General features: G+C 46.2%; 1 long non-coding RNA gene across 3 annotated transcripts; it reads left to right on the forward strand.

Moving 5' to 3' along the window:
* Positions 1 to 16: 16 nt before the first annotated feature.
* On the forward strand, positions 17 to 27,886 carry LOC138767898 (uncharacterized). Of its 3 annotated transcripts, none has more exons than XR_011358875.1 (4): positions 17 to 86; positions 7,951 to 8,073; positions 8,225 to 8,304; positions 27,812 to 27,886. It is a non-coding gene; the product is annotated as an uncharacterized lncRNA (long non-coding RNA). The 3 variants fall into 3 exon arrangements; XR_011358873.1 differs by lacking the exon at positions 17 to 86 and adding an exon at positions 124 to 303; XR_011358874.1 differs by lacking the exon at positions 17 to 86 and adding an exon at positions 365 to 390.
* The last annotated feature ends 28 nt before the right edge of the window (positions 27,887 to 27,914 follow it).

The raw sequence follows: 27,914 nt of genomic DNA on the forward strand, positions 1-27,914 counted from the left end.
TTTGTAAACAAGCGTCACAGGGCCACGTGATACGAGCTGAGGGCACACGCTTGATTGACAGCCGCTCGGCCCAATAACAGAAGACGGTACGCTGACTGACAACGGAAAAAAGCCAGTGCGATACAAGAATAGCTAAGGTGACGCCCAGGAAACTGAGCGGCTTTATAATTTTAATGATTGATGTGTAAAGAAGCCAATCACAAGAGCCGCTGCGTCGTGACAAAAACTGACTGACGTCTGAATCAGCCAATGACGGGCCAGACAGAGGAAAGAGGACAAGGGTGACAGCGAGCGATGTGTGAGGTAAAGTAATGACGTAGAAGAGATGGCGGGTAGCGCCGGACACGTGACAAGATGGAGGGCCCAGTGGTAGGCCCTGACACTGCGGAGGTTGGTTGCTGGTTCTGACATTCCTGACACAATCCGCCCAGTTTCCTGCACTGTCAGCAAACGATGTATGTGGCCTATGAGCTCCCAGGGTGCTTTGCAGCCTCCTATAGGTGTATATATAATAGGGAGGAGCAGGTGTGGCTCCATGCTGAGGGATGTGTGAGGTGATACAGTGTGACCGCCCAGCACGGACCTGGAGATGTATGAGGAGGAGGAGGAGGTGCCTGACATGGGCCGCAGCTCCCCTCAGCTCCACCACACAGACAGATGTATGAGGAGGAGGATGAGGTGCCTGACATGGGCCGCACATCCCCTCAGCTCCACCACACAGACAGATGTATGAGGAGGAGGAGGATGAGGTGCCTGACATGGGCCGCAGATCCCCTCAGCTCCACCACACAGACAGACGGAGGAGGAGGAGGAGGTGCCTGACATGGGCCGCACATCCCCTCAGCTCCACCACACAGACAGATGGAGGAGGAGGAGGAGGTGCCTGACATGGGCCGCACATCCCCTCAGCTCCACCACACAGACAGATGTATGAGGAGGAGGAGGAGGTGCCTGACATGGGCCGCACATCCCCTCAGCTCCACCACACAGACAGATGTATGAGGAGGAGGAGGTGCCTGACATGGGCCGCACATCCCCTCAGCTCCACCACACAGACAGATGTATGAGGAGGAGGATGAGGTGCCTGACATGGGCCGCACCTCCCCTCAGCTCCACCACACAGACAGATGTATGAGGAGGAGGATGAGGTGCCTGACATGGGCCGCACATCCCCTCAGCTCCACCACACAGACAGATGTATGAGGAGGAGGATGAGGTGCCTGACATGGGCCGCACCTCCCCTCAGCTCCACCACACAGACAGATGTATGAGGAGGAGGATGAGGTGCCTGACATGGGCCGCACCTCCCCTCAGCTCCACCACACAGACAGATGGAGGAGGAGGAGGTGCCTGACATGGGCCGCACCTCCCCTCAGCTCCACCACACAGACAGATGTATGAGGAGGAGGAGGAGGTGCCTGACATGGGCCGCACATCCCCTCAGCTCCACCACACAGACAGATGTATGAGGAGGAGGAGGAGGTGCCTGACATGGGCCGCACATCCCCTCAGTTCCACCAAACAGACAGATGTATGAGGAGGAGGAGGATGAGGTGCTTGACATGGCCGCACATCACCTCAGCTCCAATACACAGACAGATGTATGAGGAGGAGGAGGTGCCTGACATGGGCCGCACATCCCCTCAGCTCCACCACACAGACAGATGTATGAGGAGGAGGAGGATGAGGTGCCTGACATGGGCCGCACATCCCCTCAGCTCCACCACACAGACAGATGTATGAGGAGGAGGAGGTGCCTGACATGGGTCGTAGATCCCCTCAGCACAGACCTGGAGATGTATGAGGAGGAGGAGGAGGATGAGGTGCCTGACATGGGCCGCAGATCCCCTCAGCTCCTGTATGTGTCTCTGCCACAAGACTATGACATAAGATGAGTGACAGGACGAGGTACAGGGAGTGGGAGGGCACTTTTACTCTGTGTGAACGGGCCAGAAAGCGCACTTATCACTTAAACAAACTTCTGACATGTGAGAGGTTTGTATTGGTCGGGGTCGGAGTGCTGAGACCCCCACCGATCGCTAGAACAAAGAGACAGAAGTGCTCAGCAGAACACGCTCTACCCCTTCATCTCCGCACTCACTCGTACACTACCAGGAGGCGGTATTATAATGACCTGGAGGCGGTATTATAATGGAGCCTATGGAACTGCCGGGAGACGTGATTACCATAACCTCGATAGGCTTCGTAATAATTCTGTCCAACGATACTGTACAAGTGAGATGGAGATGAGGAGGTAGTGCATGCACTGCTGAGCGCTTCTTCCCCTTTGTTCTAGAGATTGGCGAGGTCACGGCACCTGGGCCCCCACCAATGACAGGATATTAGGATATCATGTTATAGGAAAAGTCCAGGCAAAACCTATTCTGAATTATGTCATAGCCTAACAAAAGTTATACAGCTTCTCAGCATACATTAATTTTGAGTGTGTGTGTATAACATATATATATATATATATATATATATATATATATATATATATACATTGCTTTTTTCCTGCATTTACTAAAGCACGCAGTCTTCATTTCCAACAAAAATGGTGACATCACGACCCGCTGTCTTACATAGAGGTGAGGGCTGGGGGTAACAGCTCTGGTGCGGGATGGGAGAGAGACCAGCGGGATGATGCGACACGTTTATCATTATCCCGGTGGTCTGTCTCCCCTCCCTGCACCGGAGCTGTCATCATCCAGTAAGGGGATATAAGAGCAGGATGCGAAGAACACTTGGCTGCTCCCCGTCCTGCTCTCTATCCACTCCAGCAGTGTATTGCTTGTCACCTGACTCCACATGGCACTTCTCACAGGCTCGCTGCTGATGCTGGTGACTGCGGTCACTGCACTGCCCCTTATATCCTCTTACCGGATGATGACAGCTCCAATGCAGGATGGGGAGGCAGACCACTGGGATGATGATTTAAGCGTGACAAAGCTTTGGCTGTCCAGGCATGATGGGATTGTAGTTTTGCCACAGCTAGAGGGCCGAAGGATCCCCATCCCTGGTAACAATATGATATTTTCATATTCCCCATGGTCCCTGTATTGAATCTTGCAGCTTTTAGTCTGGCTCCTAAGCCTAATAGTAAGTTGACACTTCCTATTCAGCAGTCATCTCATTATCCGCATAGGCCGGATTACACAGAAAGTTGACACTTGTATGTATAAGTATAATGGACCCAGGCCAGTTGGTGACCACTCAATCCTACTGTCAGTGGTGTGACACACAGCATGTTTAAAAACATTAGACTTCTCTCCAGACTACAGCCTATTGTCGTCTATGTCCATGAGTCTTGCTGTAGAGCATGTCACTAAATGCTGTTAAAAACTGCTCAGACAAGATGGCCGCCCTCAAAACAATGCACAAATAGTGAAATAAAAAAATTACAGTGAGAAAATAGAAACAGATTAGAATAAAAAATAACAACTTTTAGTATCTGATTCTAATAGGTAAAAGAAAATTTAGGTGACACATTCCCTTTAAGCACAACCAGACTTGCATAAAAGTTGAAACTATTGCTGTACTTCAGGCTGACAGTGCAACTAAATCTAACTGGAAAGCTCAAGATACTTCTGGAAAGCATTGAACACCTGCAGGATGGCAGCCACTTACACAGTACAAATCCTGCCCAAGATTCATCCAGAAATGAACAATGTGCCACTATTTCTAGTCCTATCTCTAATCATATTCCCATAGCGCCACCCTGCAGCTGACATGAGTCCCAATGTATCACAATCTACTAAAACCAGTGACCACATTACCCAGGGTAGTGCTCTTGGTATCTCATTTCTTCCTTCCAAGTGTACACCCTCACCCTGACAACAATCTGCAATCCTGGCATTTATGTCATTCACCATACAGGAATAATATTGTTATATTTTACTTATTTTATGTGTTCTTTATTTAAAATGGGAAAGTGTTTGTTTGTGTGTCTGGGGGGGATTAAAGTTTTACTGGGGAAGGGGAGTTTACCAACTCACTCTCAGACATACACATGTGCAATGTTCAGACAGGAGAAAATGTCAATGTTTCACTGGCATTCCTAATGATGAGGAGGGACGGAGGGGTGGTGCAAAGTTAGGGCACACCTGCCGAACGGACCCCAGGACAGATCTAGGATTTAAAGCAGCTATCCGAAGGTACAAGTGGTTTGGGGGGGGAAGGGGGGGGGGTCAGATTGTGGGTATATAGTCGCTTTAACGTGTGGTTTGCAATTAAGCTCCATTCACTTCAATGGAGCTGAGTTACAAAGCACCATCAAACTGGAGACAAGAGTAGTGCTGTCTCTGGAGGAAAGTGGCCATGTTTTTGTAGCGCTGGATAACCCCTGTAAGTAACCATCGGATGCCTGGCCATACAGACAGGAGCGGAGGAGGGTAAGTATTAGGCTGGGTTCCCACTTTGCATTTATGTTAAAAACACAATATGGAAGCACAGCCTTTCAACTTTTTGTGGGCGTTCTTCCAAGTCCAGGTCCTACCTGCAGTTCTCACCTGCTTGTAGTAGCCACAGCCGCTAGTGAGTACACTTTATTTGCTAATGTCTTTTTTCTTTTTTTTTCCTTCTGTCTTTTTTGCTTTTTAGATATGTTTATCCTGAGGACTATATCGTATTCGGTGGGCTGATGATGATAATAATAATATTAATTTGTATTGCGCAAACAGATTCTGCAGCGTATGATTGAACATTTTTTTTATTCGCAGTTATGATCAAATATTTTTTTTTTATTTAAATGGTTCACAAGGGGTGTGGGGTGTTTTTATTTCAAATAAAAAAAATATTTGGTATATTATTTATTTATTTTTTGTTTTTTATTTTAGTAAAATTAAAAATAGATACCAGCGCTGCAGTTCAGAACCCTGGGAAAGATGTGTGAAGCAGCGTATTGGGCAATATGGCTATCTGCGCACCAACTGGTGCCGTTCTGCGCTATGTAACAATTGGTTTAGATCGCTGGGCGCTCCAGGTGTCGGCTAGAGCAGCTACAACGGTGAACAGGGAGCAATGTACTGCAATGCTAATACAGTCTATGATATTGTAGCAATGGAAGATACAGGTGGATTGTATCACAATTACGATAAGTAGTGGTATGGTATCAAACAGACAGACCTGCTCCGTAATGAGGATGATTTATGTTGAAGATGATATGTGTGGTAGCTATGTTAAAATAGGGATCAGCAGGTAAGTGATTAGTCTATAACATCCAATTTGGTAGTTCCAGTAAATTATCCCAAAGAGAACAAATTGTAGTGCAAGTATTTTCTTCTGGCAGATGGCGCGCTCTGGTTGGTAGCGAGCTCACTCCTACCGAGCGGTGAGTTCAGTCACTGACAGACTGCGTGACGTCACAGCAGTAGCAACGGATCCTGGTTAGGGACATAGCTACCACACAAATCATCTTCAACATAAATCATCCTCATTACGGAGCAGGTCTGTCTGTTTGATACCATACCACTACTTCGTAATTGTGATACAATCCACCTGTATCTTCCATTGCTACAATATCATAGACTATATTAGCATTGCAGTACATTGCTCCCTGTTCACCATTGTAGCCCCTCTAGCCGACACCTGGAGTGCCCGGTGATCTAAACCAATTGTTACATAGCGCAGAACGGCACCATCATATAATAAGCACCTTGTTATTTATTTTGGCCATTCCCAACCTAATATACTAGCCTCCTACCACTCTTATGGCAGCTGTCTCTTCCCAGTACTCCTGTGCCAGTGGGTGCTGGGATAATAATGCGGGAATTAGGTTAGCTGTTTAAGGTCTAAGGGTCCTATTACACGGCCTGACTACAGCCTGATTATTTTAGCAAATGAGTGCAAATCTGCTAGATCAGCACTTGTTTACTTGACCTATTACACAGCCCGATAATCGGGCAATAAGAGCTGCATGGAAATCATTAGCGATGTCCATGCAGCCCTTGACCAAACACTTGACACCTTACCTCTCCCCGCTCCTGGTCTTCTCTCCTGTGCTACGCAGCTTTCCGGCGGCTGCAGCGGCTGAGCGGCCTGTCAGGACCAGAAAGCTGCAGAGCACAGGAGAGAGGAGTGGGGAGAGGTAAGGTGTCAGGTGTTTGGGCAATTGTTAGCTGTTGGCCGCACATTGCTATTACATGTAACAGTGTGCGTTCGGCGCCCAACGATTTTAGGTCCAAACCTAAATCAACGATCAGATTGTTATCTCTATTACACAGAGCGATAATAGGCCCGATTCGGCCGATTATCTCTCCGTGTAACAAGGCTGTTACACTTAGTTCCAGCTTAGTAGTGGAAACAGTTCGATAAATGGCCACCAATATTAAGCCTGTAAATACAGGTTTTCTACTCCTCTAGATCACGGCTTGCTCACTGGCACCCAGAGAGTTAAGTAGAAATCCTTTGCATCCCCACTTAAAAGGAAATTCTAGGCAAAATGTACTAATGAGCTATCCACAGGATCTGTCCACAACTATCCAATTAACTAATTGCGGGGTTCCGGCACCCAGACTGATAAGCTGTTTAGCACCGCACTGCATAGTGAGCGTGCCGATTAGTTGTTTGGGACTGCACTACACAGTGAAAGAAGTTTTTCTCTGTTCACTGAGTAGTGGTATGGATGTGTAACTGCTGCTCAGCTGAAGTTACACATTGCCACTGCTACACATGGAATGGAGACAAACTCCATTCGCTGTGTAGTGTGGCCCGAACAGCTGATCTCCCAGCAGGTGTCAGGGAAGATTGGTGTGTGTGTGGGGCTGGGGTTGAGTAAGCAGCGATCTATACACATTACTGATGTTATTCCATCTCATTTCTTGTCCCCAACATAGCTTCTTATTTAATTTATGGCTCCTCATCTCATTTCCTCTTCTCCTCATGGCTCTCTGTTCCATTTCTTGTCTTTAGCATGGGTTCCTATCCCATTCCTAGTCCTTGGCATATCAACTCATCATGTCACTCTGATTGCAAGCATAGCTTTCCATTTCATTACCATTTTTTAGCATGGCTCTTATCTCATTCCTAGACCTCAACATGACACCCCCAACATTGCTTCTCATCTCGGTCCTTGTCCTCAGCATGGCTCCACTTCCAAGTCCAACGTGTGTTTTTTTTTAAAGGGAATGTATCGCCTAAATTTTTTTTACTGATTAGAATCATATACTCAAAATTGTTCTTTTATTCGAATTTGTTTCTATTTTTTGACTTTACTATTTTTTTATTTCACTTTTTGTACATTGTTATGGGAGCAATCTTGCCTGAGTGTTTCTTAACAGCAAGAGTAGTGACATGCTTTACAGCAAGACTCATGGACATAGAAGAAAATATACATTGTCTGTCCCCTTGAGATGAATGTGAAATATCCAGTAGTCCTGACTCCTGGATATTCTTGAGAAGCAGAAAACTCCGCCCTCCAGCTGCTGATTGGCAGTTATCTATCCATGCAGTGTATAGGCAATCACCTGTCAATCAGCAGCTGGAGGGCTGCAAGCATCCTATTCTCCTGCATATTAGGAGAACGGCTGAACAGAATGATGTAAGTAATGCACCGATCTGTTCAGCATATCTGTCACTAGTTTATGCTGCTTTCATTTAAGGCGACATAAACCTAGTGACAGATTCCCTTTAACTAGGCTGAGGCAGCTATTGCACCTTTGCTCAGAAGAATACTTCAGGAAATCTAATATCACCTGATACACCTTCATAGATAACGTCTATATATTAGGACTTTCTAGCTTCATAGGCGTGTGTGTATTGTGTATGTTTTTCCCCTCTCTCTTTGGTGCTGTTGCTATGCAGCAGTTCTCTCTAGTCTCTGGATCTCTCTGTCATTCTTTATACCGGTGATCTGTGTCGAAACGTCAAACTATTAGGCAGAGATTTTGACCTGTTTTGTTTCCTTCGATCATGTTCAGTGATCTTCTTTTTTTTGTGGTTTGTTTTGAACAGGAGAATGGGGCCAGCCAATGAGAGCGCAGAGGTGTTTCTCTCCGAGCCAATCCCATTGTGAGAGTCCTCTGCAGCATTTCCTTGTCACACAGTGAGGGAGTGGTGGATACACAGTGAAAAGAGGTAGGAAGATGCTGCAGGTTTCATCGCTCTCTCTAAATCTCCCAAGTGTTACTTTGAAGCAGCTTCTGTGTAGACACTCGGACTGAAAAGTCTTGATGTTCTGCAGTATTACGGGAGGAAACTCAATAAATGATTATGTCTTTTACTGTAGAAGCTGATTCTGAACTGAGCTTCCATAAACACGCTGCGGCAACGAAGAGAGAAGAGCAATCTCTCCTCCGTTAATCTCAGGCAAGTAAACGGTTAACTATTTAAAGTGTCAAGAGTAAAGCGTCACCTTCGCACTCGTAGCCTTTATATATTGTCTGATCGTGTGTTCACATTACAGCCGTGCTAAAAAAAAAAAAAAAAAAAAATCCTGTTTGTGAGAATATTGCAGCAATCAGCATGAAAAATACTGCGTATGTGATCAGAAAATAACATGTCGGCTGTGGGAAGATTTGGCATTGACAGCTGTTGAACCTCAAGTTGTATAGCTCAACCGTTCTTATATTGGGCGGCTTTCGAGGAACGATGCCTGGATGATGTTCCTAGACAGAGAACCAGTCTGCTGCTTATCCCCCTCTTCTCTAGCTCGTTCTAGGGAATGTGCACCTATATTTTACTGTAATTGTGTGTTTTCTATATAGCCAGGGGTTTCAGGATGATTTTTATTTGTGTAACAAAAGAGCTGTGTGTACCATAAAATCCCCATCGGGGAGGGGTGGAGCTGAACTGTTGGGCTATGGGTAATATTTTTATGGTATTGCGCAGTCTTCTCATCTACTAGTGCCAGAGGTTTATACTAAACATTAACCCCATTTGGCAATGTGCTACGTACGATGCCTGTGACATTGGTCCGATGGGCTTTAAAAGCAACAATAAAGCTACTTAGTATAGACCTCGAAATTAGACCTAAATATGTTTGTTGCTTAATTTCTATAGTCCTGTCTAGTGTGTCACTGAAAGGGAAAATTACAGGCTATTTTTTCAATATACGTATATACAAATGCATAGAGCTATACCAGGGCCGGGATCTGCAGACATCATTGTAAACGTCTGCATATTAGTAATCGATCGGATTCCGGGCCAGGTAGGTAGTTAGCGCCATCATTCCTAGTGAGGCATGTATGTATGGAGGCTAGGAAACAGTTACAGAAACTGAATCAGGTGTGGACTATGCTGCGTCAGACACAAGGCTCGGTCGCCATGTTGAGCTCACGCCTAGGACTTAGAACTGGAACAATCCATTGCCACTTAATTTTCTCATGCTTGACGTGTAGACTTTGCATACAGAAAGAGCTGTTAGCTTTTATTTCTATTGTCTGCAAACACCGACCCCTTTTCATGTATTAGACGTAATGTCTTTGTCACAGGATAATCATATCAATATATATTGATTGATCGATTACTCGTGAGCCAGCTGTGTATTACATAGGTCTGTACCACGGCCCCACCCCAAGTGGGAATGAAACCCTGTGAATAAGCTGTGTCTGCTGATGGAAACGTCTCAATAGTCTCTTGGACTGGTTTTAAAGGGGTTATCCAGCGCTACAAAAACATGGCCACTTTTCCCCTACTGTTGTCTCCAGTTCAGGTGCAGTTTGCAATTACGCTCCATTTACTTCAATGGAACTGAGTTTCAAAACCCCACCCAATCTGGAGACAACAGTAGGTGGAAAGTGGCCATGTTTTTGTAGCACTGGATAACCCCTTTAAGCATTATTATCATCTTTTATAGTAAAGTAATCCATGTTCCAAGACGTTATAAGTTTTTATCATGAATATGTTAGAGCTTCTTTACTTTCTGTCATTCCATTGACGACTACTGACTGTGCACAGCTTCTGATACCATTGCGGACCACTTGCAGACTTTCACATAATTACCAGTTATAATTAATGTTTGTCATTTATATCTAAGAATAATTCTTTGTCATACTGTTGAATTTAAAGGGGTATTATTATTATTTTAGTTAATTTAAATAGCTTTGTTGTTTCCATAACTTTAGTGGGGAATGGCGTGGCCCTCTCCCTGGCGTCTCTTTTTATTTGCATCGGTCTCCTAATACTTGGGCGCTTGTGGATAGGTCATTATAAGTTTTCATTGTCAGAATAACCTTTTAGGCTCTGTTCACACAACGTACTTTTTATGAAAATGACGGCCGTTGTTTTCAAATTATACAACGACCATTCTTTTCATAATGCAATAATTTGCATTGAAGTCAATACAAGCAATGGCCGTTGAAATATTGAAATTATGATCACGTCAAGTATTTCTGGACGTTGTCCATAGACTTCAGTGCAATTTTAATTTAGAACAGTGACCGTTGTTTAATACTCAAAACAACATAACTTTTTAGTGCCAAATAAACGGCCATCATTTATACGCTGCATGAACATAGTCTCAAGTGCTAGAAACATGTAGGATTTCCTTTTTCTAAAATTGAATTATGTGCGAGACTACTACTTGTGTTATTTTATCCCTTTAAAGTGACTCTTGTAGCAAGTTACCCTGCTGCTAGGTTTTAATACGGCCGGGGACAGGGAGTGTGGCAATAGTTTTATTTAGAAAGTCCACTGTTCCGTTACCGACAACTTTATTTTTTTCATATGTAAATGAGGCTGTGGGGTGCACTGGGGGGGAGGGCGGTAGCCCTCTTCTAGTGTCCCAGTGCTGTGCTCACCCGCTGCGGCAGTGAATAATTATAAAGGTGTTCTGCGGTAACGTCTCACTGCAAGGGGGGGGGGGGTAAAGAGTTACACAGCTTCTACACGGCAACTCAGCTGATCCCATGGGATTCAGGTCTGTGATCCCCCAGTCTCCAGCAGCTGTTTCCTAATGATGTGATCTCAATGAGCTGGAGCATTGTTGTCCATGAAGATGGTGTGTCCAACCAATACAGAACTTCTCTATACTGTGTAAATGGTAGAGCGACAGGCCCATACTATCTGAATGCCATCGGTAATCTAGTCATTGTGCCTGCATATGAACAACACAGGTGTAATATCATCCAACTCATCAAGGTAACATCATTAGGGAACAAATGCTGGAGACTGGGGAACCTGAAATGGAGTAACCTGCACTTTCGCCAGACCTGAATCCCATAGACCAGTACTTCTCAATTCCAGTCCTCAGGCCCCACCAACAGGTCATGGTTTGCGGATATCCCATACAAAGAACACCTGTGAGAAACCTTATGCACTGATTATAATTATATCACCTGTAAAATACTAAGGAAATCCTCAAAACATGGCCTGTTGGTGAGGCCTGAGGACTGGAATTGAGAAGCGCTGCCATAGAAAACATATGGGATCGGCTGATTTGCTGTGTGGAGGCCCATAACTCTGTACCCCAGAACCTCAGTGACCTGAGGGACGCTTTTAAGAAAAGTGGGATTCCATGCCTCAGCAGACAATAAGGCGACATCCTTGTCAGCTGGAATTGATGCTCAAGGGCACAGGACAAGTTATTGGGACATTGACATTTTTGTTAGGGTATGCATACCTACCACTGGTGTTAGCTTTTAGAAACATAAAAGATTGTCGGCAGAAAAAGACCACTGGGTCCATCTAGTCCTCCCTTTTAGTGTTCCCCTTCTTATTATCTTAGGATAGAATATATATATATACCAGGCAGGTTTAAATTATGTTATTGTAGATTTACCAACCACATCTGCTGGAAGTTTGTTCCAAGCATCTACTACTCTTTAAGTAAAGTAATATTTTCTCACATAGCTTCTGATCTTTCCCCCAGTAACCTCTCACTGTGTCCTCTTGTTCTTGAGTTCAGTTTTTTTTTAAAAACACTTCCCTCCTGACCCTTATTTAGTCCTGTAACATATATAAATGTTTCCATCATCTCCCTCCTTTCCCTTCTTCCTCCTGTAACATATATAAAGGTTTCCATCATCTCCCCCCTTCCCCTCTTCCTCCTGTAACATATATAAAGGTTTTCATCATCTTCCCCTTTTCCCTTCTTCCTCCTGTAACATATATAAAGGTTTCAATCATGTCCCCCTTTCCCTTCTTCCTCCTGTTACAAATAAAGGTTTTCATCATCTTCCCCCTTTCCCTTCTTCCTCCTGTAACATATATAAAGGTTTCTATCATCTTCTCCCTTTCCCGTCTTCCTCCTGTAACAAATATAAAGGTTTTCATCATCTTCCCCCTTTCCCTTCTTCCTCCTGTAACATATATAAAGGTTTCTATCATCTTCTCCCTTTCCCGTCTTCCTCCTGTAACATATATAAAGGTTTCTATCATCTTCTCCCTTTCCCGTCTTCCTCCTGTAACATATATAAAGGTTTCTATCATCTTCTCCCTTTCCCGTCTTCCTCCTGTAACATATATAAAGGTTTCTATCATCTTCTCCCTTTCCCGTCTTCCTCCTGTAACATATATAAAGGTTTCTATCATCTTCTCCCTTTCCCGTCTTCCTCCTGTAACATATATAAAGGTTTCTATCATCTTCTCCCTTTCCCTTCTTCCTCCTATAACATATATAAAGGTTTCTATCATCTTCTCCCTTTCCCGTCTTCCTCCTGTAACATATATAAAGGTTTCTATCATCTTCTCCCTTTCCCGTCTTCCTCCTGTAACATATATTAAAGGTTTCTATCATCTTCTCCCTTCCCATCTTCATCCTGTAACATATATAAAGGTTTCCATCATCTCCCCCCTTTCCCTTCCTTCATCCAGACTATACAGATTTAAATTCCCAAGTCTAAGTCCTGATATATTTTATGCCTTACACCCTCCAACATTTTTGTAGCCATCTTTGGACCTGTTCTATTTTATCAATGTGCTTTTAGGCTTTTGTTACAATCGATTGTTTGAGTTGAGGAAATTCCCATTGCGGTTTCTACCTCAATGCACTACTTTCATGATATACTGTCGCTGGAGCAGTGACTTCTTACATTTTCCAACAATCCTACCCTCAAATATCCATAACTTTTTGTGAGTTGATATAAGAGTCCGTGCACACAGAGCAAAAGAGGCGGAAACTTCAAGTGGAGCGCACACCGCAGAAACCGCTTGAAATTCTGCCTGTCCCATTGATTCAATCAGATTTCTTGTGCGCCTCCGCTCTCTGCTCATGTCGGACAAGTAATTTCCTTCAGCGAAGGTGCACGAGAAATCCAATGGAGTCAATAGGATAGGCAGAATTTCAAGCGGTTTCTGCGGTGTGGGCTCCGCTTGAAATTTCTGTCTCGCTCTGTGTGCACAGGCTCTTTGACTGTGATCTGTGTGATTACTAGTACATTACACTAATACAAGTGATCTCACCTGCAACATGCCAGACTAATGGTGCGTTTACACGGAACGATTATTGTCAGAATTTTCGCAATAACGATGGCATTTGAGCGATAATCGGCTTGTGTAAACACAGCGAACAATCAAGCGACGAGTGAGAAATTGTTCATTATGATCTTTCAACATGTTCTCAAATCGCCGCTGGTCGTTCGCTAAAAATTCGCAGATCGCTTTGTGTAAACAGTCTTTCACCGATTCATCCTATTTGTGAGATGGGCTTAAGCGATCTTAAAAACGATTTTTCTAACGATTTATTGGGTGAATTATCGCTTTGTGTAAACGGACCATAAAACTAGCAGATCAGAGGAAATAACACAGCCTGTGAAAAGTGGTGGATGATCTTACACACTGTTTGGCTGGTATCAACCATCACATTTTGCATATAATTTGCAACTAATGGTTGGATGATAAAACAGTTCGAGTGTATATTTGTGTGTGTGTGTGTGTATGTGTATGTGTGTGTGTGTGTGTGTGTGTGTATATGTATATATAATGGCTTAACACCCACTGAACGGCCTCTCAAAGTCCAGATTGGAGGGAGGGGGTGACAAGTGAGAGGCAAAGCAGGGATCACTAGCTGCCCGAAAGGAAACACCAGATTAAAGGGGTACTCTGGGTCGGGGGGTATTTTGGAGGATCGCCGGGGAGGGGGTGACCGGATTGCGTCGCCTGGTACTCCCGTCCTGCGGCTGCTTCCTGGTCAGAGCTGCCGCATGAGACGTGAAGTCTAAAGGCAGCTCTGCCATTTATCTGCCGAAGCAGGACTCCCGCCGGCGCTGGAACGGGGGAGGTAAGTGACTGCCGGCTTCAATTTCCACCTCCTCCCCGGCGATCCTCCAAAATACCCCCCCGGCCCAGAGTACCCCTTTAATTCTACCAAACCTTTCATATAGAGGTCAGGATATCACTGTCAGCCAGTTGACTGAAGACCCCCCAGTAGAGATGAGTGAACCTGGAGCATGCTCGAGTCGATCCGAACCCGAACTTTCGGCATTTGATTAGCGGTGGCTGCTGAACTTGGATAAAGCCGTAAGGCTATGTGGAAATCATGGATATAGTCATTGGCTGTATGCATTTTTTCCAGACAACCTTAGAGCTTTATCCAAGTTCAGCAGCCCCCGCTAATCAAATGCCGATCGTTCGGGTTCGGATCGACTCGAACCCGAACCCGGTTCGCTCATCTCTACCACCCAGTGCTTTGTAAAATGCCAAAACACGGGTTGCGCTAATTTGACTGATTTCAAGGGAAAATGTGCTAGCATGTTTAGCAGTGCAATACTGTAGCTATATTGGTGCTTATGACTAGGGATAAATGGGGGGTTGTGAATGTGTAAAAACCCTTAGGCTGCATTGACACGTCTGTAGATTTTGTGGACCTACGGACGGTGAATGCATGCAATGGGTTGTTTCCCTGCCCCCCATGATGTATCAATATTGGCAGCAGGGAAACTATTTGAACCGCTGCATGCATTCACCATCGGCAAAATCTCCGGACGTGTGAATGCAGCCTTATCCTCATCCATCAATATGGGTAAAGCAGCTTTAGTCATCTGAAATGGCAGTGAGCCCATTTAAGTCTGAAAGTTTGCGAGTAAGGAACCATATTCATTTCAGTCCAGAGACGGTCGGAGGAGACTTGGGTTACTGCAGCTCTTCACTTTTCCCTGCTGGTATCGGTTTTAATTTAGTAGCTAAAACATCTTGAATATTCTACCAAACAGGACATTTATGAGCTGTGTGCATAATATTTAATAGAACTTGTTGGATAAGGAACCTCTCCAAAAAAAAACAAACACCAAACCTCAGTGTAGTTTATGTAACTCAGCTAACATTTCAAGCTCTTTTATTATTGCACTCATAGTTTCTTTTAGGGCCGTATCACACAGCCCGATATTAAGGAGCAATGGAGTGCTGACCTGTCAGATCATTGCTAGCTTGCTTCTCCTTACCCGCTCGCTATTAGACGCACCGACGTCGAGCAGGGAGCTGTGGGAAGGGCTGCCTGGATGGTCCTTACATGGTCCAGGTGGCCTATAGAAGGTAGTGGTGGACTGCTGCCGTCAAACCTGTTACATGGAGCAGCAGCCAGCAAACTATCACTATCGTTTTCGTTTTGATAGCTCACGTTTTAAGACAACGATCAGACGACATTATGTATTATTATTATTATTATTATTATTATTATTATTTTGCTTTTATTTGTATGGTGCCAACTGATTCCACAGCACTTTACATAGTTTGTCAGTGTTGGTCTATGTCCCTTACTATCTAAATTCACCTATTTGTATGATTTGGGTGCGGTAGGAAATTGGAAACCGTTGCCTTTTAACATGATCTATTACACCAAGTGATAACGAACCGATAACCGACTGGTGTAATACGGCCCTTAGGCCGATATTTTATGTAAGCGATCGCCAATCTACTAGATTGGTGCTCGCATACCAAGCCTACTATACTGCATCGAGCAGCAAGGGCTCATGCAAACGATCATGCAGCAAGGGCTCTATATACCGTATATTATTAGTGATGTCCATGCAGCCCTTGCTGCATATATAGAAAATAATAAGGCAATACTTTACCTCTTCACGCTCCCCGGTTTCCTACTATTCTTCCGGCAAGCCTCCATCTCATAATTACAGTCTATGGAAGGCTCGCATCCTTAATGCAGAGAGAGGAGGCGCCTATAGGCTGTCATTATGACATGGAGGCTGGCGGGTTCTCCGCCGCCGAATTCTGCCAGTTTTGCTCAGTGTGAACAGAACCTATATGGGGCAATGGTAGCTATGGAGCTGCTGTCCAGCTATACAGTGGTAGAAGCCCTCACCAGACTGAAAGGAGAAAGAAGAGATGTTGTGGGGACGTTCAGGTGGACGGTTTTCAGCTGAGGATTTGTGTTTATCTTGTTGCCAGCAGTCTCATTGAGGAAGGCAAGTGTTTTCTTGGGTTAGGCTTATATGGAGGGGTCCCCCAGAGAGTAAAAGTTGCCAGTGTGCCATGTGTCTTCAGAGAAGTGCATTTCATGTGCCCGCCATTGCACAGGAGTGCAAGAAGCCCTTACTATCTGAGTTTTCAGGTTCCAGAGCCGGTTACGAGGATCTAGTCTTCGGTGTTCAAAGCTGAAGGGATAAAGTAACCTGTAACTTTTCAGGATGTGTAAATACTCAGCATACATATATACACATATATATGTGTGTGTGTGTGTGTATATATATATATATATATATATATATATCCTGTGTCCCTTCATAAGTACTTTAATTAACTCCTGCACAGTATATAAATGTGTCTGAACGAGGCATCGGGGTGGTCCCAGAGGCCTAACTTGTCATGGTCCTTCTGTAATAACGTCTCTCCAGGTGTGAGTTACATTGATGCATCCTTGTGTCACAAAGAGGCAGGCCTGAGGATAAAGCCACGTGAATCGTGCCTAGAGAGGCGTAATTACAGCCCCAGGGCCGTCATCAAGTTAGGCCTCTGTGACCAGCCTGATGCCTAGTTTGGCCACATTTGCTGGGCACATCAAGCAAAGTCACAGGGAATAGATTTATGTTTGTGCGGTGTATGCGGAGAAGTATTAGCAACATTTCGTAGTTTTATATCGATTTTTTGGGTGATTGATTCCTTTAAAATTTACTGTTTATTCACAAAATAAAATTTATATCCATATGCCTGTTTTTATGCTTCTTCCTTCTATGTGTGGTTCCTAAACAGTCACCAGAAAGACACCTGGGTAAGCCCTAGAAAGATTTTATTTTAACCCCCCTTCCACACATCGGTTAATTGTGTGGCCCCATACACACATCACAGACAGGTTGCTGTGGATTCACATCTGTAGTCCCGTCCATATGTGGGTTGGCGGCTGCAGGTAAGACTACAGATATGTGAATGTGGCCTTATTCCTAGAGATAACTCTGAGAAAGACTCCTGTGGGAGTTGTGCCCTTGGTATAATGTAACAAGATAAGCACAGTTCCAAACCAAAGCTGCCTCGGCCTATATCCTGCAGCCCTGTTACTCTATGTATTATTTAATAATTATCCCTTACAGTGCACACTCACAACAGAAAATCCTGTCCCCTCTATATCTCTATAGCTCACCCTCAGCAGCAGCATGGAGGACATTATAGAGCAGGGCTGAGCAGTCTAAGCCACACTGGGTTGAGAATTTAAGGGGTTATCCAGCTTTAGAAAAACATGGCCACTTTCTTCCAGAGACAGCAACGTTGTTGTCTTCAGATCAGGTGTGGTTTGCAATTAAATTCCATTCACTTCAATGGAACTAAATTGCAAAACTTGCACCCAAACCCAAAGAGCGGTGCTGTCTCTGGAGGAAAGTGGCTATATTTTTCTAATGCTGGATAACCCCTTTAATACAACCTCTTTGCAGTCACTCTGTCTTCTTCTGTCATCAAATCACTTCCCTCTCCATAGATTTCTTTGGACAGCATGTAACCTGATCCCACAGATGATTTGAGCTATTTTCTAGATTTATTTATCCCAACTGGCAGCGTTTACCACCTGTCCTCAGAATAGTGAATGATTATGTGACCACGGGGGCGGGCTACTGGAATCAGTCCTTGATATTGAGAACTCTCCTATCAGAATCGTGCTCCTGGACGTGTATGTTTGTTATATTTGTAGTTTATCGAAACAACATGTAATATATGGTTACTTTTATGTTAGGAGTTAAAAGCCACGAATGGGATAAGATGACAGTGGTTTATCTATTAGTGTCCATTATCAGTCAGTACCTATAGCGTCTCTTTCATTTATAATAGTGGATAGTTTATTATTTTCTCATTATTCTTCCTGACTACCCGGTATGTTCTTCATTACATGGAATAACTTTGTTTAAACAAACAGATCCTGGGGGCTGAGAAGGAGCACAATCCTCCCTGCTCTTTTGTTGCTCTGACCCAGTTTCTCTCATCTGAATGAAGGTTTATATTAGGATCTATAATCTGTAAGAAGATTAGTGGACTTTACGCATACAGCCCGAGTCTTCACACATTGCTCACGTCACTAGAGAAATCTGCCCAGGTGTCACTGTGTACTAGAGCTTCATGCTTCCTGGCTGTATTTATATTTAAAGGGAAAAACTCTGAAAATAGTAACAATGTTTTGTCTAACCTAAATCAGCCATTACAGCTACAACGCTAAAAGTGAATTTACCAGCAGGTACATCGCTTGAAGATTTTTACATCAATAGACCAGTGCCGCTGCTGGGATGCCGGTGCTGCGGTCCTTTTTTTTGAACCGCGGCCCGATTCCTGTGCACGGTGCTGGTCTATTCCCGCTTCCCGTGCACGGTGCTAGTCTATTCCCGGTCACCATGCATGGTGCTGGTCTATTCCCAGTCACTGTGCTGGTCTATTCCCGGTCATTGTGCACGGTGCTGGTCTATTCCCGGTTCCAGGGCACGGTGCTGGTCTATTCCCGGTCACTGTGCATGGTGCTGGTCTATTCCCGGTTCCAGGGCACGGTGCTGGTCTATTCCCGGTCACTGTGCATGGTGCTGGTCTATTCCCGATTCCAGGGCACGGTGCTGGTCTATTCCCAGTCACTATGCGCGGCACTGGTCTATTCCCGGTCACTGCGCATGGTGCTGGTCTATTCCTGGTCACTGTGCACAGTGCTGGTCTATTCCCGGTCACTGTGCACGGTGCTGGTCTATTCCCGGTCACTGTGCACGGTGCTGGTCTATTCCCGGTCACTGTGCACAGAGATTAATCTTATACATGCTTTGCCACTGATAATAAGAAGGCCTAATGAAAATTAAACGTCAACAGTGCAAATCGAAATGCTGTGTAGGTAAAGTAGATGGCATAGTGCATTATACATATAGTGAAATAGTGTGGATTGTAAAAGCACAGAACACATACACACAGCTCTAACATCAGTGACACGGTACTGACCCTGATATACAAAGCCTTTAATAGAGGGTTAGGCTATCCCTACAGGTCAAACTATTTAAAGCGTGTGGGAGATTTATTTCATAGACGCAGACAAGAAGCATCCAGCTGCAGTCAGAGACTAGAGAGAGAGTCAGAGACGCAGACAAGAAGCATCCAGCTGCAGTCAGAGACTAGAGAGAGTCAGAGACGCAGACAAGAAGCATCCAGCTGCAGTCAGAGACTATAGAGACAGACGCAGACAAGAAGCATCCAGCTGCAGTCAGAGACTAGAGAGAGTCAGAGACACAGACAAGAAGCATCCAGCTGCAGTCAGAGACTAGAGAGAGTCAGAGACACAGACAAGAAGCATCCAGCTGCAGTCAGAGACTAGAAAGAGTCAGAGACACAGACAAGAAGCATCCAGCTGCAGTCAGAGACTAGAAAGAGTCAGAGACACAGACAAGAAGCATCCAGCTGCAGTCAGAGACTAGAGAGAGTCAGAGACACAGACAAGAAGCATCCAGCTGCAGTCAGAGACTAGAGAGAGTCAGAGACACAGACAAGAAGCATCCAGCTGCAGTCAGAGACTAGAGAGAGTCAGAGACACAGACAAGAAGCATCCAGCTGCAGTCAGAGACTAGAAAGAGTCAGAGACACAGACAAGAAGCATCCAGCTGCAGTCAGAGACTAGAAAGAGTCAGAGACACAGACAAGAAGCATCCAGCTGCAGTCAGAGACTAGAGAGAGTCAGAGACACAGACAAGAAGCATCCAGCTGCAGTCAGAGACTAGAGAGAGTCAGACACAGACAAGAAGCATCCAGCTGCAGTCAGAGACTAGAGAGAGTCAGAGACACAGACAAGAAGCATCCAGCTGCAGTCAGAGACTAGAGAGAGTCAGAGACACAGACAAGAAGCATCCAGCTGCAGTCAGAGACTAGAGAGAGTCAGAGACACAGACAAGAAGCATGTAGCTGCAGTCAGAGACTACAGAAAGTCAGAGACACAGACAAGAAGCATCCAGCTGCAGTCAGAGACTTGAGAGAGTCAGAGACACAGACAAGAAGCATCCAGCTGCAGTCAGAGACTAGAGAGAGTCAGAGACACAGACAAGAAGCATGTAGCTGCAGTCAGAGACTAGAGAGAGTCAGAGACACAGACAAGAAGCATCCAGCTGCAGTCAGAGACTAGAGAGAGTCAGAGACGCAGACAAGAAGCATCCAGCTGCAGTCAGAGACTAGAGAGAGTCAGAGACACAGACAAGAAGCATCCAGCTGCAGTCAGAGACTAGAGAGAGAGTCAGAGACGCAGACAAGAAGCATCCAGCTGCAGTCAGAGACTAGAGAGAGAGTCAGAGACGCAGACAAGAAGTATCCAGCTGCAGTCAGAGACTAGAGAGAGAGTCAGAGACGCAGACAAGAAGTATCCAGCTGCAGTCAGAGACTAGAGAGAGAGTCAGAGACGCAGACAAGAAGCACCCAGCTGCAGTCAGAGACTAGAGAGAGAGTCAGAGACGCAGACAAGAAGCCTCCAGCTGCAGTCAGAGACTAGAGAGAGAGTCAGAGACGCAGACAAGAAGCCTCCAGCTGCAGTCAGAGACTAGAGAGAGTCAGAGACGCAGACAAGAAGCATCCAGCTGCAGTCAGAGACTAGAGAGAGTCAGAGACACAGACAAGAAGCATGTAGCTGCAGCCAGAGACTAGAGAGAGTCAGAGCAGGGCAGTTTCTAGGTCATTTTGGCAACAGGGCGAATCTTGATAAAAGCGCCCCCCCCCCCCCCCCCCCCCCCCCCCCGGTCAATTCAGCCCTGGGGAAGGAAGGGGGGTTACTTGGGTTACTAGGAAGAAGCAGTGTGAGTATTATGGCATAGAACAGTGTTGCACCCCTACCAAATAATGTTCTACTTAATATAAAAGTGTCATTCAGTGACTCACAGGTGACGTCTTCTTTGATCTGAGGTGTCACTTTCCTTTTCCTCTTCCTCTTGCCCGGACCACCGTGATGATTTCTTCCAGCTACAATTCGTCTCTTCCCAACCTGCCAGACAAACATCTTAGGCTCTGCACATTTCCAGCAACTTCATTCCCTTTTCCACCTTATAGACTCCAAACTGTAGTAACTGTGCTGTTAGGTGCAGTATAGTCAGTAGGTATGTGGGTGCCCCTTGTATGTAGGATCACCTGCTGTGCCTGTATATAACAATAATGTCCCCCTGCTGTGCCTGTATATAACAATAATGTCCCCCTGCTGTGTCTCCATATAGTTATGTCCCCTGCTGTGCACCCATATAGTAATAATGTCCCCTGCTGTGCCACCATATAGTAATAATGTCCCCTGCTGTGCCACCATATAGTAATAATGTCCCCTGCTGTGCCACCATATAGTAATAATGTCCCTTGCTGTGCCACCATATAGTAATAATGCACCTGCTGTAGCCACCATAGTAATAATGCACCTGCTGTAGCCACCATAGTAATAAAGTTTCCCCCTCTGCCTGCAATAAACCTGCCCCACACACTCTATATCTCTCTCCTGCCCCCCCCCCTTACACACACTATATATCTCTCTCCTGCCCCCCCCTTACACACACACACACACACACACTATATTTCTCTCCTGCCCCCCCCCCCTTACACACACTCTATATCTCTCTCCTGCCCCCTTACACACACACACTCTATATCTCTCTCCTGCCCCCCCTTACACACACTTTATATCTCTCTCCTGCCCCCCCTTACACACACTCTATGTCTCTCTCCTGCCCCCCCTTACACACACTCTATGTCTCTCTCCTGCCCCCCCTTACACACACACACACACTATATCTCTCTCCTGCCCCCCCTTACACACACTCTATTTCTCTCTCCTGCCCCCCCTCACACACACACACACACACACACACACACACACACTCTATATCTCTCTTCTGCCCCCCTTTCACACACACTCTATATCTCTCTCCTGCCACCACCAACCTTACACACACTCACACTATATATCTCTCTCCTGCCCCCCCTTACACACACATACACACACACACACTATATCTCTCTCCTGCCCCCCCTTACACACACTATATATCTCTCTTCTGCCCCCCTTACACACACATACACACACACACTATATCTCTCTCCTGCCCCCCTTACACACACACACTCTATATCTCTCTCCTGCCCCCCACTTACACACACACTATATCTCTCTCCTGCCCCCCCCTTACACACACTATATATCTCTCTTCTGCCCCCCTTACACACACATACACACACACTATATCTCTCTCCTGCCCCCCTTACACACACACACTCTATATCTCTCTCCTGCCCCCTTACACACACACTATATCTCTCTCCTGCCCCCCACTTACACACACACTATATCTCTCTCCTGCCCCCCACTTACACACACACTATATCTCTCTCCTGCCCCCCACTTACACACACACTATATCTCTCTCCTGCCCCCCACTTACACACACACTATATCTCCCTCTACATACATACACACACACACACAACAGCACCTGGCCGCCATAACAACAGACCAATGCCCCCGCTGCGATCCCCACACATACACTACCTGCCGGTCGCCATCCCCGCCATCACCCCAGTTGTAATACTTGCCCGTGATCCAAGCTTGGTGCCGCTATCGCCGGGGCACTGAACAACCGCCGTGTGAAGTGAGGCAGGAGAGAGGCGCCGCAGGAGCGTGGCGCCCTTGGCGTCCAATCAATGAAGGAATGACGTGCCGGCTGACGTGCCCAGCGTGCGGTACGTCGCGCTGGCTGATGCAATCATCAACACGGAGGTCCGTGGGATCCGACCTCAGGGAAGGGGGGTGGATTGGGAGGAGGGGGGGTGGATTGGGAGGAGGGGGCCTGGCGGGGGGCACTCTGATGCGGTGCAGGAGGCGCTGTGAATTTGGTGAGTGCGGGGGGTCGGGCGCCGCCGGGCGCCCCCTAGCTCTCGGCGCCCCGTGCGGTGGCCCGGCCCGCCCGGTGCTAGAAACGGCCCTGAGTCAGAGACACAGACAAGAAGCATCCAGCTGCAGTCAGAGACTAGAGAGAGTCAGAGACACAGACAAGAAGCATCCAGCTGCAGTCAGAGACTAGAGAGAGTCAGAGACGCAGACAAGAAGCATCCAGCTGCAGTCAGAGACTAGAAAGAGAGTCAAAGAGACAGACAAGAAGCCTCCAGCTGCAGTCAGAGACTAGAGAGAGAGTCAGAGACACAGACAAGAAGCACCCAGCTGCAGTCAGAGACTAGAGAGAGAGTCAGAGACGCAGACAAGAAGCCTCCAGCTGCAGTCAGAGACTAGAGAGAGTCAGAGACGCAGACAAGAAGCATCCAGCTGCAGTCAGAGACTAGAGAGAGAGTCAGAGACGCAGACAAGAAGCATCCAGCTGCAGTCAGAGACTAGAGAGAGAGTCAGAGACACAGACAAGAAGCATCCAGCTGCAGTCAGAGACTAGAGAGAGAGTCAGACACAGACAAGAAGTATCCAGCTGCAGTCAGAGACTAGAGAGAGAGTCAAAGAGACAGACAAGAAGCCTCCAGCTGCAGTCAGAGACTAGAAAGAGAGTCAAAGAGACAGACAAGAAGCCTCCAGCTGCAGTCAGAGACTAGAGAGAGTCAGAGACACAGACAAGAAGCATCCAGCTGCAGTCAGAGACTAGAGAGAGAGTCAGAGACACAGACAAGAAGCATCCAGCTGCAGTCAGAGACTAGAGTCAGAGACGCAGACAAGAAGCATTCAGCTGCAGTCAAAGACTAGAGAGAGAGTCAGAGACGCAGACAAGAAGCATCCAGCTGCAGTCAGAGACTAGAGAGAGAGTCAGAGACACGGACAAGAAGCATCCAGCTGCAGTCAGAGACTAGAGAGTCAGAGACGCAGACAAGAAGCATTCAGCTGCAGTCAAAGACTAGAGAGAGAGTCAGAGATGCAGACAAGAAGCATCCAGCTGCAGTCAGAGACTAGAGAGAGAGTCAGAGACACAGACAAGAAGCACCCAGCTGCAGTCAGAGACTAGAGAGAGAGTCAGAGACACAGACAAGAAGCATCCAGCTGCAGTCAGAGACTAGAGAGAGAGTCAAGAGACGCAGACAAGAAGCATCCAGCTGCAGTCAGAGACTATAGAGAGAGTCAGATACGCAGACAAGAAGCCTCCAGCTGCAGTCAGAGACTAGAGAGAGTCAGAGACGCAGACAAGAAGCATCCAGCTGCAGTCAGAGACTAGAGAGAGTCAGAGACGCAGACAAGAAGCATCCAGCTGCAGTCAGAGACTAGAGAGAGTCATAGACGCAGACAAGAAGCATCCAGCTGCAGTCAGAGACTAGAGAGAGAGTCAGAGACACAGATGTTTAATTCAAGAAACAGAGATCCTGCTCTTTTTTTTGCATAAAAAGGAAACATACAGCCTTTTCACACAGGCTTGTCTTAGGTTCAAATGGTCACTGTCACTATATATATATATATATATATATATATATATATATATATATATATTTTATTTTTTTTCCCCTCCCCTAAACCACCTAATATGTGCTAATAATGATCTTTGTAAACTACTTTTCATAATATCTTTTTGTCCTGATGTTTAAATTGATCATATACTTACAGCCAGTAGGGGGTCGCTGTTTCTAAAATAGTAATAAACAGCTATGCACGGGGTACAGAAGACTATGTCTAAAAAACGTCTCAGTAACATATTTGAACATAAAATAAAAATTTGCTCTTTATCTATGATACTTTTGCTGCAAAAATCGTGATTTGACTGCCCCTTAAAGGGGTATTCCCCCAAAGAGCAAAAAAAATGTAATGCTCCCAAACCTAGCTGGCTGAGTACCCCCCTGAGTATTTTGAGACATCTCCCATCTTTCTAGCTGCTGCCGTTCCTGAGTTACACTTTAAAAAGATGGTCTATTATCAAGATAGGAAACTACATTTCCCATCATGCAATGCTTATGCCTGATGATGGTGAAGTAGCAGAGCTGAGATAGTGATAATCGCGTAGCATAGCTGAGATGGTGACATGGTGCAGCAGAGCTGAGATGGTGACATGGTGCAGCAGAGCTGAGACGGGGACACGGTGCAGCAGAGCTGAGACGGGGACACGGTGCAGCAGAGCTGAGACGGTGACACGGTGCAGCAGAGCTGAGACGGTGACACGGTGCAGCTGAGCTGAGACGGTGACACAGTGCAGCTGAGCTGAGACGGTGACACGGTGCAGCTGAGCTGAGACGGTGACATGGTGCATCTGAGCTGAGATAGGTGGGTGGACGGGTGAGACCGATCTGTTGAGCCCAGGGGGAGGGGGTGCCGCCGGTAAGCTGGAATGGTGAGGGTGATGGGGGTGCCGCGGGCGAGCAGCACAAGTGAGCCGCGGGTGAGGGGGGGGGGGGTGCCGTGATTGAGCCCAGCATGGGGGGGTTCGGGGGAATGCAGCTGGTATACTGGGACGGTGAGCGGACGGCATGGGAGGTGCCGCGAATGGGCCTAGTGGGGGGGGGGGGGGGAATGCCGCCGGTAAGCTGGGGTGGTGAGCGGGCGGCACGAGTGAGCCGCGGCTGACAGTGAGCCGCGGGTCACAAGGGGGGAGGGGTGCCGCGATTGAGCCCAGAAGAAAAGAAGGGTGCCGGTTAGCGCTGCCGCAGGTCACGGGAGGTGCAGCGGAAGAGGCCAGCGGAGGGAAGATGTTGCCGGTGGTGAGCGGGCGGCACGAGGGAGCTGGGGTTAACAGTGAGCCATTGAGCCATGGGTGACCCAGCCGGGGGGGGGGGACGGGGGGGGATGCCGGTAAGCGCCGCCGATGAGCCCAACGGGCGGGGGGGGGGTTCAGGGGTGCCGCCGGTAAGGAAGGTGAGGTGCCGCGGATGAGCATGGGGGGGGGGGGTGTTGTGGGCGAGGGGCGCGAGTTACAGGGGTGACGGGGGGCACAGGGTACAGGTGAGTGGTGTGGCTGCAGTTAGAGAGGGAGACAGTGACAGCTGCACTGATCACTGTCTTCCTTTCTATCAGCCACCCCGAGTCCTCCTTCACTTCAGATTGGCTGGGTTAGAAGCGCTAACCCGGCCCATTGAAGAGAAGGAGAGAAGGAAGACACGTGTTGCCGTCTCGGAGGGTGCGGGCCAGGAGCAGGGAGCGTGTGGGGTTGGACTGAGGTCTGATGATTCTATGCATTTGGTGGGGGTGAATGTACCTAGATAACAGCAAAACTGTGCAGAATCTTTAATACCTTGATATTGGAAAGACGGAAAGCTACGGGTGGGGGACGTATTAAAAAATACTTTGGGGGGGAATACCCCTTTAAGGCCCTATTCCACCAACAGATCTAACGACAGATTATCTGCCAAAGATTTGAAGCCAAACCCAGGAACAGACTATAAACAGGGAACAGGTCATAAAGGAAAGACTGGATTTCTCCTTTTTTTCAAATCCACTCCTGGGTTTGGCTTCAAATCTTTGGCAGATAATCTGTCGGCAGATCTTTTGGTGGAATAGGGCTTTTAGGTTAGGTTCACACTGCATTTTTGCAACCTGTTTTTTGCAAAAAACGGATGAAAAATGAATGAAAAAACCTGATGCATTTGTATGCATCCGTTTTTCCGTTGACTTCCATTATAAAAAAAAAACGGATTAAAAACGGATGTTTTGACACTACTTTTGTGTCCGTCCAAAAAAACAGATCCGTTTTGATCCTATTATTTTTTTTTTAATAACGGATTGCAAAAATGCAGTGTGAACCTAACCTTACAAATAGACAGTTTCTGCCATTTTTTTTACTCTTGAAAATTGTCGGGAAGCATGTACATGTTACCATGTTTCCTCAGTTATAAGTTGTCAGTTATGTTAACAATTTTTACACTGATATACACACATAAAATGTCATGACGTAGTAAGAAAAACCAAAACCTGACGATATATAATTAATGCTTTCCATATGAATGCCGTCCTTTTTTGCCGTTTCTGCCGTTCACTGTGAGCTGGTGGGCGGAGACTTTTTTAGCATTTAGTTTACTCAGCTTCCTCAGTACACGGGGCGTGTACAGGGGTGTTTCAGCCTCTGGCCAATCAGCATTCATCTTCACTGGGTCGGCCCATGCAGCGCATTGGCACAACATCACTTCCTGCATTTGGTCTCTAATTTTGCTGTTAAAGTAAAGACCAAATGTCCTTAGTGACGGAGCCTCGACTGCAGTTTTCCAGTAATTGAGACACCTAGTGGGCAACTTTATAGTGTTGTATTTCATTTCAGGTAGTATTTCCCCACTATTATGTTTGCACTATCATTGATTTAATGTTATGTGTTGTCCGAACCCGTACGTTTAACAGAATAGTAAAAGTTAAGTTTTAAAACTTTTTTGCCCTATTTTTGGGGGGCATCTTCTCTATGAATTATCGGTGCCCATATAGACATTAAACTAAAATTCAGATTACACATCTATACATTGCCCATATAGTTTCTGAATGTACAGCACCAGTCAGAAGTTTTGTCACGCCTTTATATTCCATGGTTTTTATTGTTGTTGTTTTTTCCCCCTTTTTTCTATATTGTAGATTCATATTGAAGACATGGAAACTATGAAGGAACACATATGGAATTAAGTAGTAAAAATCTTAAGCAAAGTTGAATATGTTTTATATTTTAGATTCTTCGACG

The sequence above is a fragment of the Dendropsophus ebraccatus genome, chromosome 11 (genome assembly GCF_027789765.1).
Source record: "Dendropsophus ebraccatus isolate aDenEbr1 chromosome 11, aDenEbr1.pat, whole genome shotgun sequence".
NCBI lineage: Eukaryota > Metazoa > Chordata > Amphibia > Anura > Hylidae > Dendropsophus > Dendropsophus ebraccatus.